The sequence below is a fragment of the Limulus polyphemus genome, unplaced genomic scaffold, assembly GCF_000517525.1.
Source record: "Limulus polyphemus unplaced genomic scaffold, Limulus_polyphemus-2.1.2 Scaffold234, whole genome shotgun sequence".
Taxonomy (NCBI): Eukaryota; Metazoa; Arthropoda; class Merostomata; order Xiphosura; family Limulidae; genus Limulus; species Limulus polyphemus.
In genome coordinates, this window is record NW_013665844.1 from 727,028 (window position 1) to 742,628 (window position 15,601).

At 33.4% G+C, this 15,601-nt stretch overlaps 1 protein-coding gene and 1 long non-coding RNA gene across 3 annotated transcripts in view; one reads left to right on the forward strand and one right to left on the reverse strand.

The window, feature by feature from the left end:
• Nucleotides 1-15,601, reverse strand: part of LOC111085091 — a 51,815-nt gene that overhangs the window by 20,940 nt on the left and 15,274 nt on the right. Inside the window, exon 2 of the long non-coding RNA XR_002609950.1 lies at nucleotides 6,425-6,606. This is a non-coding gene — a long non-coding RNA (uncharacterized LOC111085091). The remainder of the gene's footprint in view (nucleotides 1-6,424; nucleotides 6,607-15,601) is intronic.
• Nucleotides 13,987-15,601, forward strand: part of LOC106478630 (homeobox protein ceh-8-like) — an 8,246-nt gene continuing 6,631 nt past the window's right edge. For both annotated transcript variants that reach the window (XM_013939186.2, XM_013939187.2), the window contains exon 1: nucleotides 13,987-14,158. The gene's annotated coding sequence lies outside the window, so the exon portion shown is untranslated. The remainder of the gene's footprint in view (nucleotides 14,159-15,601) is intronic.

The window sequence follows — 15,601 nt, forward strand, 5'->3', positions numbered from 1 at the left end:
TTGTTTCCCTTCTTGTATTCAAACAGCATTACATGCCGAATGTGTGTCTCGTCGTGTGCAATCACTATATGGGATTAGAGTATACTAAACTTTACACATTATATACGCTATACTAACATGACGTTTAGGTAGTTCGTTTAACTGTTATACGTGGTGTACAATTTTTTTTTGGGGGGGGGGGTAATGAAAGTGTTCCAAAACGTGACATTAATTTCTTAACGACCTAATATTTATTATTGCCATAGTTGTGTAACAGGTTGTTTTCTAACTTTTGATTTTCTTTTAGTTTTGATTATGCCAATGTATCTGTACTTGATTGTTTTGTTTTTAATGCATGTTTAAAAGGGATTTGACTATATGTACCATAATTTTTATCTCATTTTAATTAATCTCTATCTTAATTTGTTTTTATGTAAGATGATTAAAACTAATTCTTGATGTTTGACATTTTTGCTTTTATTACGTTCTATTTCATTGTTAAATGGTTTATTTTACTATGTCTTATATGTTTCATGTTATGTTGTATTAACATTGTAACTATTAATTAATATTTGTTAAAAGTGTTATTGTATGTTATGTATTATATGTCTTTCAAATTAATCTTAGCTAAAAAGTATTTCTTATGTAACCTTTGCTTAGGTATTATTTTTGTTAAAGAGTAGATCCTTGTATTGTATGCTTATCACTGTTAAAGGACATTTTTCATGTTTAACTATTGAATTGTAGTCATTTTTCTTTGTTTAATATTTTTATTGTATTTTTCATTTGTAATGAAATACATTAGTAGATTGTATTCTAGTCAAACTTTTCTATATGGCAGATTCACTATGCTGTCTATGTTGAAGGGTATTATTGTATAAATAATTAAAAGTATGGATTAATTCATATTAAAGTTTTAGTTTTATTACTTAACATGTAACTGTGTTAATTCAATATGCTATATTTGTAATAAATAGTTGTTAATAGTGTATCTTAATGTAACTGATTAACTTCCTTGTTAAAGGGTTTTGTTGTCTGTGTTGCATGGTGTTTTTCACAGTCTGATAGAAAGTTATGACCCCCCTTCTCCAACACGCATTTGTACATTTTATTGGCTTTAAAGTTAAGATTAATGATGGCCGAGAATGAGACTGAAATAAAAGGTGCAGGACAAGTGTGATGTATAAGCATACCATGTATTTTCTACCTTCTTGTATTAATAATGAAATGTTTCAAAATTTGTTACTATGGCAGGTTTATACAGTTCCTATATAACACATTGATTAAGAGGGTTATTAAGTACCTTCCACTCTTGTTATTTATTGTTCTGTATCATTCACCTAGAATAGTACCTTTTGTTTTCCCTTGGTAAAGATAGCTGCAAAGTCACTTCTAGTATTTGTGGTATTTTATCTTTTCCATCTTAAGTCATGTGACCTCTTAAGGTTATGACCTCTTTTCAATTTCATTAAGAATGACCAGTCACGTGGGTAGCGCTAGACACTTTTGGTTATTTTGACACTAACTAACAAGTTAAGTAAGTAATTGAGATTTATTCCGTCTGAAACGTGATAACGGCCAATACAGTCTGGAACAGGAGATCAATTGAATTAATCTTGTTCAGAATCTGAAATTAATTAATATCTTCAAACCTAACTTTATAGTAGAATCAACTGTCCATTGTGGCAAGAAAAGTAGGTATTTTCATTGTATTTGTGTTAAATAAAGACTGCTCATTCTGACTGCACATTTGTGTTCAGATTATCTTTATTTCTCGCGGACTCAGTTACTCAAAGAATACAGATTTATTTTGCAGTAAGATATCCTGGGGAATCTCCAGTTATTCAGGTGACCTATCTTGTCACTCTTAGGGGAAACCAGTACTATATGAAAATACCACAACAATATATTTAGCATTGGATAAGCAGCTATGGACACAATCGCAGTCTTAACTTAATGAATGTTATCTTTAAAATTATTTTTCCAAGCATTAAATACCTGAATATAGCATATTTTTTGAATGCGTCATTTTACCACAGATTAAAAGTCTTAAAACAAGTTAATTGCAAAGATTATGAAACGGCTTTTAATGCAGTAGCTTTTATCATAAGCATTTTTTAATATTTATTGTATAATAGTATTAATAGGACAAAAGTAGGCAGTAAGCACCTATATAAAATATTTAGGTACCATAATATCCCAGCTACAAACATAATATAATTTACTGTTAATGCTATAAGCGGGGGTTTCTGTCATGACCGAAGTTTGTGCGCTTTGTCGGTTGGCTTGTTCTCAAAACACGTACAAATATGTTATTCCACATTTTATGAGCTACATCACCGACTGACGACATAAAACTAAATATTATAAGGTAAGAAAAGAACGAGTCGACTGGCACGAGTGCTTTTTGCAGCTGCTTCTATGATATACCTCCCGTTGCGTTTACGTCACAGGAGGTCGCCACTGAGCTGATAACATCTGTGATTCACTAACATCATGGCAAGACTCCACTGTTCATAAAAAATCTGGGAAGCTTCATCACAAAGTTCTCATGGGAACTCAGTTTTAATTAGTGTCCATCTAAGCTTCTTATGGGTTGTTGAAGACGGAAAAACGGCGCCCATTATACGAGAAAAGACGCAGAAATGTAGAATACGTTTAGAAGTTTTAATGGAGTTTTGAACTTTAAAAAAGTCGCTACAGTATTTTCGTTAACACCCGCTTATTTTTACTAAAGATGCAAATCATATTAAACTCACACATTATTACGCTCTGTTTACAAATCTCCATTCTTGGATATCGAAGTATTGTTTAGGAACTTCGAATTTTGTTATTATTTGTTTTCCACTTTCTTGGTACTGTATTTTTAAATGTACTACGAAACCAAAATCCTTTACTTTTGTTAACAAATAGAAATATTAATTTCTTTGTTTTAGAAAGGTGCTGTGATTTTCGAAAGCTAGTCGTCGTTACCTAAGTTCTGTTCATTTATAGGGCAATCTGCACTCTGTCCACTGCGGGAAATCGAATCCAAGATTTTGCCGTTGTAAGTCTGTAAACTTACCGCTGACCAACCAGAGGCCCCATACAGAAGTCCAACTACCAAAGATAGAGCTGGCTATATCATCTGTTCTCATTTGTACAAGTACAGAGATTGCATATTGGTTGGCTAGGTAGAAACATATACTCTAATGAAGGAGAAAAAGAAATAGGCAAAAGGAAATAAAATACTATAAAAACAAATTAGTAGTTGTTTTAGGACTACATATATATTCGCTGGCGTTTCTAAAGTATAACGTTTAAATTACTGATAACTATTTAAGTATTGGCTTATTATCAAATCAAGACATCTAAACAAGAATATAAAGTGGCGAAAGTAAGGGTTGTGCGTGAACTACATATTTGTCTCTTTATGAGTTAAAAGGGAAGCGTTCAATATTAATATCTCCCTACATATGAACCAGCCTCTGGATGCTGCTGTTTCCTCAACATTGGTAGCTTGATAGCTCCAAATAAAATGCACAGATTCAGTTCATAACGTATTAAAATAAGTCCTTTTGTAATTAAGCTACTTTGGTAGTGGTTAGTGCATTAAAATATGGGCTGAGTAAAAGTATGTTGCTATTATTACTCTTTAACAGTTTTAAAATTGTTCGGTGTATATATTTGTGTACTGAAATAATTCAAATATTGTTCGAACAGTTTAATTTTCCAATAATGTATTATTAGATATGAAATGCGTCTCAACGTGGGCTATTGGACTTAGTCTTTATTTTGTTTTAATATCAATGTATCGTTTAATAAACTGTTCGAACAAAATTAAACGATAACTTGATATTTAAATAAGAAAGACTTAGTTAATAGGTCACGTTCAGGCCCACTTCATATCCAACCAAGAAATTATTGTAAAATTAAATTTCAGAGCGTATACCCTAGTCCTTCTGTCTGATTGTTAGTTTCCGCATATTAGCTGTGCCACATGGCACGTGACACCTGAATAGTGGCGCTTACCGTCACGTGCAGTGTTCCCGAACGATCACGAGGAGAAAACGAGCGGAACGAATTACACGGGGCGTTCAGTGGGGTTGAAGTGGACAATTATTATCCTATTTTTCCAAACCAAAGAACTATTGTGGTAAATCACCTCCAGGTTTATTGGTCTTTTCCGATACATATGGTATTGTTAAGAATGAATATTGTGGCGTTAAGCACAAGCGGATGTTGATTGATTATTCACACTTTCCGCCTTTTACATGGGTTTATGGCAAGAGTGTGCGTGGGGGTTATTTCTTAGTTCCACGCCATCAGTGTATCTTTGAATACAGAGGCAGTGTAAAAAGTCACACAACTGCAATATTATTTCTTCAGTACGTCACATTAAGATGTGTGCTCTTATATTAAAAACTAAAGTAAATGTGTAAACTATTTAAATGCATTAATTTTTGTAGCCTCACCCTATATTTTTATCTATGTAAAGAAACGTGTATTCCATATAGTGGGAAAGCGAAATTGTAACAATAAATATAAAAGTTTAAAACAATCTGGAAAAAAAAGTATATAATTTCCACTAAAGCACCTTTTTTTAATGGGTTGGGTTTTACTTAGTGGTTAACGTACCAGACTATGAACCTGAAGGTCCATGGTTTGCATACATTCGCCGCAAAATCGTGCTTTGTATTTTAGGTCTGTGGAAACTTCAAATCCCAGTGTTAGTCTGTTTGAAGTTAAGCACAAAGCTACATAATGGGATATTTGTGTTCTGCCCACCACGGGTATCTATACCCGGTTTCTAGCGTTGTATGTCCGTAGACATTCCGCTGTGCCACTGGGAGGCCCCCAGTATTAGATTAAAGTATCCCAACGGTTGACGGTGGGCGCTGTTGTCTAGCTGCTATCACTCTCGTTTGCCAGTTCAAAATTAAAATCCGGCTATAGCGCAGATAATGTTATGCAGCTTTGGGCGAATATTATTTATTTGAATATTCGCCCAAGGCTAACAATTTAATAAGCTGATATTTTATTGGAATTGAATAAGGTCAGAGTTGTAAAGTAATTTATATTAAAAGCTGAGTTATTCATTTTGAATTATATAAAACCGTGGATCATTAAAGAAAATACAAGGTCGAACCCTGTAGTTTATTTTTATGTTGTTGTTTTCGCGTATTTTGTAATGTAGTGGAGTTTCTTAATTTTCTTGCGCTCCGCGGAAAAGGATGTGTCTTTAGAAGGAAATATTTTATATAGTCTCACATTAATAATAATTTTAATAAAATTATTTCGTTACACAAACTTCTTGACATTTCTTTATAGTGAGATAAGCCAGATCTCGCTGAAAAAGTCCCCCTTTATGTCCTCAGACCTTACTGTAGAATTAGTACTATTTCTATATGAAAACTCAAAATACGGTATTCTTTAATCAATAATGTGAAAAGAAAAGACAACAAGTAACTTCTCTGTTGTATTTCAATATAAATTAGTATATTTACATGCTTGCATAGTTTCTTCATTTCAAATGGACTTTTCTTATTGTTTAAATCTGAGGACTTTGCTTTGATTCAAGTCTAAAATACAATCACAGCTACTGTCATTCTGTCTCCCATATCTGTTACATTTACTCTTTCAGCTAATGAAAGCTTCAGTTGAGCTTGATAGTGTTATTGCTAAGCCTCTAATTGAAACTGAGTTGATTACATTTTATAAATCTAAATTATATGAGGAAGTACCAAAATTCCGCGAAAAATGCACTAAGATGTAATAATGCTACAACTGATTGATGTAGTAAAATATCGCGAAATATCATAAAAAGAGACAAATTGTCTGTTTTTATCCATGTAAACGAGCAGTTTACTGCAGTAAGACTATCTGTCTTGAATTTAAGTACAATAAAAGACTAAAAACTGAATATAAAACTATGGTTACTACACTTTTAGCTAACGTTTACTTTCGGTAAATATGTTAACATTCAATGTACTCTATAGAGAATTCCATGTTGTTATTGTTTTCTTAATGTAAAGATACACAATGGGCTACCTGAACTTTGTCCACCGCAAGGAATCGAACCCCGGGTCTTACAGAATTTGATACGTAATTATAAATAGTCCATAACCTAGGAGTAGCACGTATCCTAGTTGTATGTGACAAACATCACAGTCTTATGTTTTTCTCGTTTATTTATTTTTTGTGTTATTTTAGTTTACTTCGTTCACATGATTTCCTAATATGTTCTTGCATGGTCACATCAAAAGATGGAACATGTCACAATTCTACCTTTGACTCGTTTTGCGATCACTCCAAACTCGTCTGAGATGTAATCTGAAACTTCTACGCTCGTTGTCAAGTAAAGTTTGAAGCTGAACCAAGCTCCGCTATCATTATAATTTTACATTGCTTCCAGAAAGTGAACGGTTATGAAAAAGTAACAATACATGGGAGCGTAACCACTAACCTCAGGGCAAGCAAGTTTTGTTGGGTTTCCTGGAGTACCATTACGCTCGAGTACAGCGTAGAGAGTACTTGTTGGTCCTTCTCCAATGATCTAATGGATCGCTACAAAACTTCCCATGCAAACAGAGGGCGTCCGTCGTTGTAAGGAATTAGGTGTGAAAAGAAAATTCGAATCACCGAGATCTATGTAAAAATATAAAATAAAAATATGGTAAACTGAAGCGTAATGACATTTTCAGGAATTTTAAAAGAAAATAATAGTTTTCATAAAAGTTATAAATGTTTTATTTTCCACCGTTCCCTCGTTGATAAGCCGAGTATTGTCATATACAGCTGAATAATAAATAAGAAACTCTTGTATAATAGCTTATCTGTAAGCGAAGGAAATATAGAACGATATGACTTTTGTTCTACTTTACAAACAAATGTAGATTTTATAGGTGGAAACTTGAGTTCTCCTTGCTCGAAGTTTTATTCCAACAATAGCAATCTCGAAATTTTACTTTACACCGTTTATCAAAAGTTAAAAATGACAGCAGATTTTAAGCAAAACTGACCAGTATCTTAAAGATTGGCCTTTTATCCTGTGTTTTAAAAGACCGATTGATACGAGAGTTGAGCTTCCCAGTTAGGGAAAACTGGTAATTGACAAAATGGATTGTTCAAAAGTTGCAAAAGTCTGAACACGTGAGGTTACCGATTTGTTAAAATAATGTTATTGAAAGAATGGTCAATAAATAGTGAAAACTGATAGTTTTACACGCGAATTCACCCACAGTTAGAGACTGGTGTGAATAAAAGGAATAATTAAAGGCAAATGCATGTTGTTAATTGAACAAGTTAATTTAGTGAGTGATGAGAAACAGGTGTTGATGATCGAATACGCTATATTACCAGGCGGTGAGTGATAAATTGAGATAAAGATAGTTGAAGGCATGAGCTCATCAAAATGTTAGAGACACTTCCTTATAGTTGAATATATTAGTAGATTGTTAGACAAAACTTCCTTATAGTTGAATATATTAGTAGCCTGTTAGAGACACTTCCTTATAGTGGAATATATTAGTAGCCTGTTAGAGACACTTCCTTATAGTGGAATATATTAGTAGCCTGTTAGAGACACTTCCTTATAGCGGAATATATTATTAGACCTACTACTTAGAGAACATTTTGATAATTGAGCTCGTAGACGCATACACAATTTAAATGCTAATTAAAATGTTTTAGAAAACAAACAAACAATAAGATTGGTTCACATCACTAATAGCTGTTTTCATTGAAGAAATAAGGAGAACTCTTTGTTTGTCCCCTCACTGTTCTTTCTAACACCTGTAAGATGCATTTCAACCTTGGAGGTGTTAACCTGATGAAAAGGAAATGAGTATGACCAGATTAAAGATTTCTTAGGTTAAGGCACAGACACAAGCTGAACTAGACAAAATTCGGCAAACTATTTTAAATTAAACAACGATACACATGGGGATTAAACATTTTTCTTAGACCAATTTTTTTTTTGTAGGGCAAGGCAGAGTGCCTTAGTGTCTGGTGTATAATCCGGCCATGGAAATGAGTGAATTCAGAAGTTGTAAATAGTGTAAATGCTTCCCTCATTGCAGTTATCCCTTAGTGTAGTGTTTTGTCAGCTATAAAGAAGATGTTTTCACAATAAAGACAAAGTGTTGACGGTTTTGATCTACTGTTTTTATTTATTGGTGTTTAAATTGAAGTGAAACAGTATCAACGTTTTTCTCCAATGATTTTTTAAACTCTTCTGATTTTCTGGAATATGGCTTGTTATAATGTGTTTCTTGATGAATATCAGGCTTGTGCATATTTCTCCTAAGAAGGTAATACATAAAATGGTGCAAGGCTTTGATTTCCATGGACACCTACTTTTGGGCTGAAGAAAATCCAGACATGAGGCTGTTTTCTTTTATCAAATGAATTTGATATTATTCTTGCTGAGAAACAATAGTTAGTAAAGGGAGTTCAAAGTCATATAAAGGCCTTGGGCTAGATGCTCATTTACTGTCTCACAATATTCAATACCAAACTTTCTTACCACTCCACTAAGTCAGAGGTTGGGTTCTTAGTACAATTTGCCCTGACTGGAACCTCTCTCTAAGACCATTAGTTCGCACTAGTATTAAGAAATCAAATGTCATATCAAATGAGCTACCAGGACCCAACCAGGTAATCCCTATCCTGACCACTACATTAGATATCATACCTGTCGGAAATTCATATTGTGGTTCATTTTTCTCTATAAGGTATATGATGTTCTAATTGAAATTGAATATGAAATGTTTATTTTAAGCATTGAGATTGCTTCACTTAAGGCTTCACTCTCTAAACACTGTTCAAGTACTTCAGTACCAGAACTGATAACACTAACTGCATCTGTTTGACTCTCACTCTCCCAGTCTACTGGCTGCTCGTTTAGGTTATTTTCTAAGTATTTTTATTTGTTTTTGGATATTTGTTCAAAGCTACTTAGGAGCTATCTGCACTAACCTACTTGCTAATTTTGAAATGATACACTAGAGGGAAGGCAACAGCAGCTATTGTAAACTCTTAGGCTATGCTATATCGATACTTGTATGTGTAAACCACGAAGTAAACTATACAAATGGTCAAAATGTAAAATATTAATTGTTAATTTTACATATTCAAACAAAGAGCATTGTTTATTATTGTTATTGAAGTGAAACCATAAAGTTGACTTTAACGACAACACAAAACTAATGTTGTATTAAGAACTGTATTAATATGCTTCTATAACATGATCCAGCTTAATATTCAACAACACATTCTGATGGTTTGCAAACGAGCCACATAACAAAACATTTCCACGCGCACAACAGATGAGCTCATTGCCCACCCAATGACAAAATTTGGAACAATTCGCACCTAGCTATACACTTTATAATTATCTGCCCCTATTGGCAAATCATGAAACTATCCACCCTCTAGCGCCACTTTGTGAAATTATATTTTCACGTGATCACTCGGGCTTAAAGGATAACCTCACCTGCTGAGTGATCCCTTCCCCAGTCCCCAATGAAGCTACTTCTTTGAGCGCCAAACAGGCTGGTTAACTACTCCCCAAATTGCAGAGCGCGATTTTTTATTTATGTTTTCTGGAGAGGAGCTTGTACAACGTTCTTGATTGCTTTCTGTGCCTTAGCAGCAAGTCTGTGGACTTATCCCAGTAAACAACTTAGGTTTCGATACTCGCAGTAGGCATAATACAGATAGCTTATTGTGTAGCTTTACACTTAACAACAAATAAATGCTCTTGGTTTTTCCAGATGATTACCTATGGTTTTAGTCCAACGAAAATTCTCGAAGCTTTGAATGCACTTGTGGAATATATCACTTATTAGCGAATTAACTGTCACATGATACGCTTGAATTAACCATCACATGATACTCTTATACCTTCAGAATACTCTCTCTCCATGAAAGCTCAAGAATACGCGTTGATATAATTTGTTTAAAATGCCGTTGGACAACGTGGGTTTCGCTAGAAAGTTCAGACTCCAGTAAGGATATATCAAAGCTCCAAAAGCGAGATTCTAAAAACATATATACATATATTACTAAACGTTTTCTAATTACCAAAATATAACTTTGAATTTAGAGGTATTTAATTAAATGACTTAAATATGTTATAAGAAATCATATGTGATCATGCAAGATAATCAGACTGTCGTGCCTGCATTAAACACACGTCTATACTTGTTTCAACTTCGACGTGTATTTTTTATATAGTATAATAAATATCATGCTTCAGTTAGTTTGAAGAGTTATTTCATAAATTTTGGCAAGAAGTCTTCCCATAACTAATGTTGTTGTTTTTATTTTGTTTTTTCAAACTCTGCCATCAAGTCTGGCATTTAGCGGCTTAATAAAGATGATAAACTAAGATAATTTGTTATAATAAATATTTATGCACACACACACTACATCTCGATTCAAGTTTAGAATATTTTCAATGTTGTTTTACGATTGTTTATGTACTTTATCAATTTTACAATTCATTTGGCAACTCACCCTGTAATACAGTGTTATTTATAATTGTGATTTCATATTGTACAGAATTATGCTGTGTTCGAGCATTCAAACAAGTCTCATACTTTATTTATTAGCTTTCTAGCAGTATTGTTTGCTTGTTCATGTCACATTTTGATTAATATTAAACGTTCTTATCATGTGGGCTGCACTGCTGGTAAACTATTCGTTTGATCATTATATTCTTGCCAATATACTTCCATTCATTCAATTTATTAAGCAGATTAGATTATCAGTGTTTGAGGCTTATAACCACAGAAGGAGAGATTCAGCTTTGAGACAGAGTTGGGAGAAATCAAAGCAATACAAGTTTAATGAGAACAGTTGATTAGCGTTTCCTTTGTTTTACAGTATCAACTTCAGGAAATGTTCAGCAGCTTGCGAATTGAAGAATGATCATTCTAGACTACTTTAGGCGAAATAGACTGTTCTAAAACCTTTACGAATGAAATCATAACGTAAGCGACAGTTTACAGTTAGTGGTTATATGTGGTTGTAACTGTTTAAAAATTTATAGCGGCCTGTAGTTAGAACAATTTTTTCAATTCTCTCAAGTAGCACAAACATAAGAGTATCTGTCAAAGTCATGGTAACGTCCACCAATTCCCAGATGTGAGGAAATACAAAGTATACTTTTAATTGAGCAATAAAATGCTGTCATGAATCCTAAATTACTACACTAAAGGGACCATTTGAAAATTATATCATGCTGAGAATGAAATAGCGATCTAGAAAGATAAAAATGATTTAGACAGAATTTTAAAAAACATTTTACAAGGTTTAGAAATTTTGTTTAATTTGTTTTTCAAATCTTGTATAGTTTCTATATTATAATTCCATAACGCTATTTCTGCATTTTTGAAGTATTGCTCATAACCTTTTCGAATAAAAAGGGCCGGTGTGCAGTATTCCACCAACACACAGTGAGCTGAAAAATATAGCTACTGATAAAGGCCAACCGAGACCATAGACTTTAATACTAAGATAATTTACGGTTGGTCCCTCCTACGATGATGGCTCTTCGAGGAACCCTACTCGTCACCGACCTAACAGCAAGCGAGTCAACGTCATCAATTGGATAATGATAGATAATTGGTCCATGAGAGGCGGAGACAGAGAAAAGAATGTGAGAGAAGTCCATAGTATGACATAAAGAACACCAAAACCGACCCTTTTGCAACAGCCCACTTCCTCAATTATTCTATTAACGCCAATAAGCTCAAACCTACGTGTATGTATGTCGTTTACAACGTATCTATAAGAATATGTACATCCATGTATATATGTGTGTGTGTGTTTTGTTCCACTATGTCGGGGTAATGATGACCCAGACATCTATACCTTTGTCTGGATCGTGTTTTATGCACGTGGATATAGGAAGACTGAAAGCGCACTGTTGTTGTCGTATACATCTACACCATTTTTCCTTACTGATCTCTCGACATTTTATAATTATAGATTGTAAAATGTTACATTATGATTTATGTATAAGATTTTAGTAACATAGCAAAATGACTATTTCTCTGTGTTAAATTTTACGAATAATTTGTGTTAGAACGTAAATCTTAGCGCACGTAGTTAAGCATACATGGTTATGCATGCTTATCGGCCTGTCTGTAAGATTACCTCATGTTGCTTTAGCTTAAACAGTATTGTTAGTATAGCCAATTTAAGTTATTTTGGAAGTATTTCTACGCACTCCTGGTTTATAGGTAACTACGTCAGAGTCTTATCCAGATTCAAAATATCGGATCCCGTGGTTAGGGCGCTCGATTAGCAATCTCAGGGTCGCGGGTTCGAATCCCCGTTCCATCAAACATGCTCACCCTTTCAGCCGTGGAGGCGTTATAATGTGACGGTCAATCCCACTATTCGTTGGTAAAAGAGTAGCCCAAGAGTTGGCGGTGGGTGGTGATGACTAGCTGCCTTCCCTCTAGTCTTACACTGCTAAATTAGGAACGGCTAGCGCAGATAGCCCTCGTGTAGCTTTGCGCGAAATTCAAAACAAACAATACAAAATATCTAAGAGTTACGCCGACGAAGCCTATTACATTTTTATAGAAGTAACTAAAAAAAAAGTAAGGAAAACAAATACAGAAGCGAGCAAACAAATATGTCAGGTAATCAAAGTTAAAAACTAATGATCAGTTATTAAACGGTGGTCATGCTCAACAGTAATGGAAGAAAATGTGTAATGTTGACATGGAAATATGTTACTTCAGATTGGAAGACCCACTGTTCAACTACGAACTGAAACTTATTGTACACTCGATCGATCAATAGTTATGATTCTTACCCCATGACGTGTATGTTATTTTGGAAGGAAAGATTGAATAAAATAGGAAAAAAAATCTTCAAGAAAAGATAATCTCTACATTAAAGCATAGAGATGATTCATTATTTTAGAATGAGACAACGAAATGTAATTCACATCTGCCTTTAATGCTGGTTTTAGCAAGTATGTGAGAACGGTAATTTCGGTTTCTAGAGTTTGAATTTTGTTGCCTGTTTGTTACTAATCTTCAATTTTTAGGAAATTTCATCTTCATCCCACGTTATACACACACACGCACACACACACACACACACATATATATATACATATTGTGTTACACTGTAAACCAAACTTTCTTTTTGTCACTGGTTTCATGACTAGCTGCTACTCCTTCAAATAATAATAACAAGTAAAACTTTCTTTTGTCACTGGTTTCATGACTAGTAGCTACTCCTTCAAATAATAACAGGTAAAACTTTCTTTTTTGTTACTAGTTTCATGACTAGCTGCTACTCCTTCAAATAATAACAGGTAAAACTTTATTTTTTGTTACTGGTTTCGCAACATAACACCCACTGGTTCAAATAATAACAAACCAAATTTAGTTAAAATCTCAAATGAGAATGATAGAAAAAGAGAAGTTTCAAAAATATGAAATTTAATTTATTAAAACTATTACAATTTTCAATTGTACCTGAAAAGTAGCTGCTGCGTCACGAAACCTGTAATAAGAACTTTAGAAAATTATATCTATAAATAAAATCACCAAGAGTTGCATGTATTATTTATGCTCTCTTTTGGAAAAGTGTACTTCTTTGTTTAAATTATATATACACATATAATCTTCCTTATTTGCACTTATTCAACTTAGAATGCTTTATGCCTGGAACATTAATTGAAGACACACTTGTGCAACTTATAAAGGTTAATAATTTGGACGAAGCTCTTAGCTGCATGAAGACGTTTTACAGGATATTAGCAATATTTTTCAAGTCACCTATAGCATCATTCAAGTATATCTATATATTTTTTCAAATAAAAGGTTTTTGATAATAAAAGGACCAATAATCTAACAGGAAGGAGGAGCAACCAACCATGGTGCCACGTGATGCTTCAAGTTTAGCCACACGTGCACAGGAAACTCGTGATTGGTTTAATCAAGCGGCTATTGGGCGGAGCCACGTATTAATTTGTAGATAAAACGAAGTCAGGCAAGGAAAGCGTTTAGCTTCCACCCAGATTGAAATCTCTTCAACTAAACCCAATTGCCGTTCAATTCTGCCATTTGGGTCTCGTTAAATTTAAGTAGACGGTGGGCAGATACGAAGACGTAGCAAGACTCATCTCTTCCCTACAGTCCTGCTTGCTTCGATAATCTCCACAAAGGTAAGTTTACATTCATTAGCTGTATATTAAGTAACTCGTGCCACTTATAGTCAATTAACACTATAATAGAAAATGACCATAGCTGACTATGGTTTTTGATCTTTGGTCATGCTTGTAGTTTCTTTAAATGTTTACGATATTTATTGTAATTATATTTATAGGGTATTGTATTTTGATTTCATCTTTCGTATTGAAGTGCGCTTATAAATAAATAAATATATTTATATTCTACGTCGAGTACTGCTTTTCAAAAATAGTGAACCAAGTTGTATGTGTTCGACGTTTAACAGTTTTCCCTCATATCTCTATTGGTTTTGACCAAAAAGTGAAGTTAACCCTCTCTCTCTGTATATATATATATATATATATATATTCAAAGTCTGTAGTAATAAATAGAACATACCGTTGAATCTAGGAAACATATAGTTATAACACTTGAGATTCTTGTATTGTTCTGTTTATAACGCTTCCCATACTTATTTTATAATAATGTTCTGACACAATATCTTTATAACAGCTCCCGTGTTTAATATTATTGATAACAAGATTGTAACATCGTATCCTGAAATGGTAAGAGTTATTGCGCTTAATATTAATTATAACACGTTGAAATATACTGTCCACATGACAACAACAGTGTGTAATGTTGATTGTAACTAGTTGTAACATAGTGTCTGTATTGTAGTATTCACGTTTAATATTGATTATAACAGGTTGAAATATAGTGTCTACATTACAACAACAGTGTGTAATGTTGATTGTAACTAGTTGTAACATAGTGTCTGTATTGTAGTATTCACGTTTAATATTGATTATAAGAGGTTGAAATATAGTGTCTACATTACAACAACAGCGTGTAATGTTGATTGTAACTAGTTGTAAAATAGTGTCTCGATAGTAGTATTCACACTTTGATATTTATTATACAGAATTATAATACAGTGTTCTGACAGCAGTTAGCGCATACTCTGTATATTGAAAATAGAATTATAAGTGTAGTTAACTATTATTATCTCCATAGTAACGTAGGCTGAGGTACAAAGCTGAGAATAAAAGTAAAACAACGAAAGTCGTATTTCAAACAATCACAAATAAAATAGAAATTTATTCAACACTATGAAAAACTATGGAACTGTCACTGTAAACAGCTGTGTTAAACAACTGATGATTTAATGTATTCAACATCATGAAAAACTATGGAACTGTCACTGTAAATAGCTGGGTTAAACAACTGATGATTTAATGTATTCAACACCATGGAAAACTATGGAACTGTCACTGTAAACAGCTGGGTTAAACAACTGATGATTTAATGTATTCAACATCATGAAAAACTATGGAACTGTCACTGTAAACAGCTGGGTTAAACAACTGATGATTCAATGTATTCAACACCATGAAAAACTATGGAACTGTCACTGTAAACAGCTGGGTTAAACAACT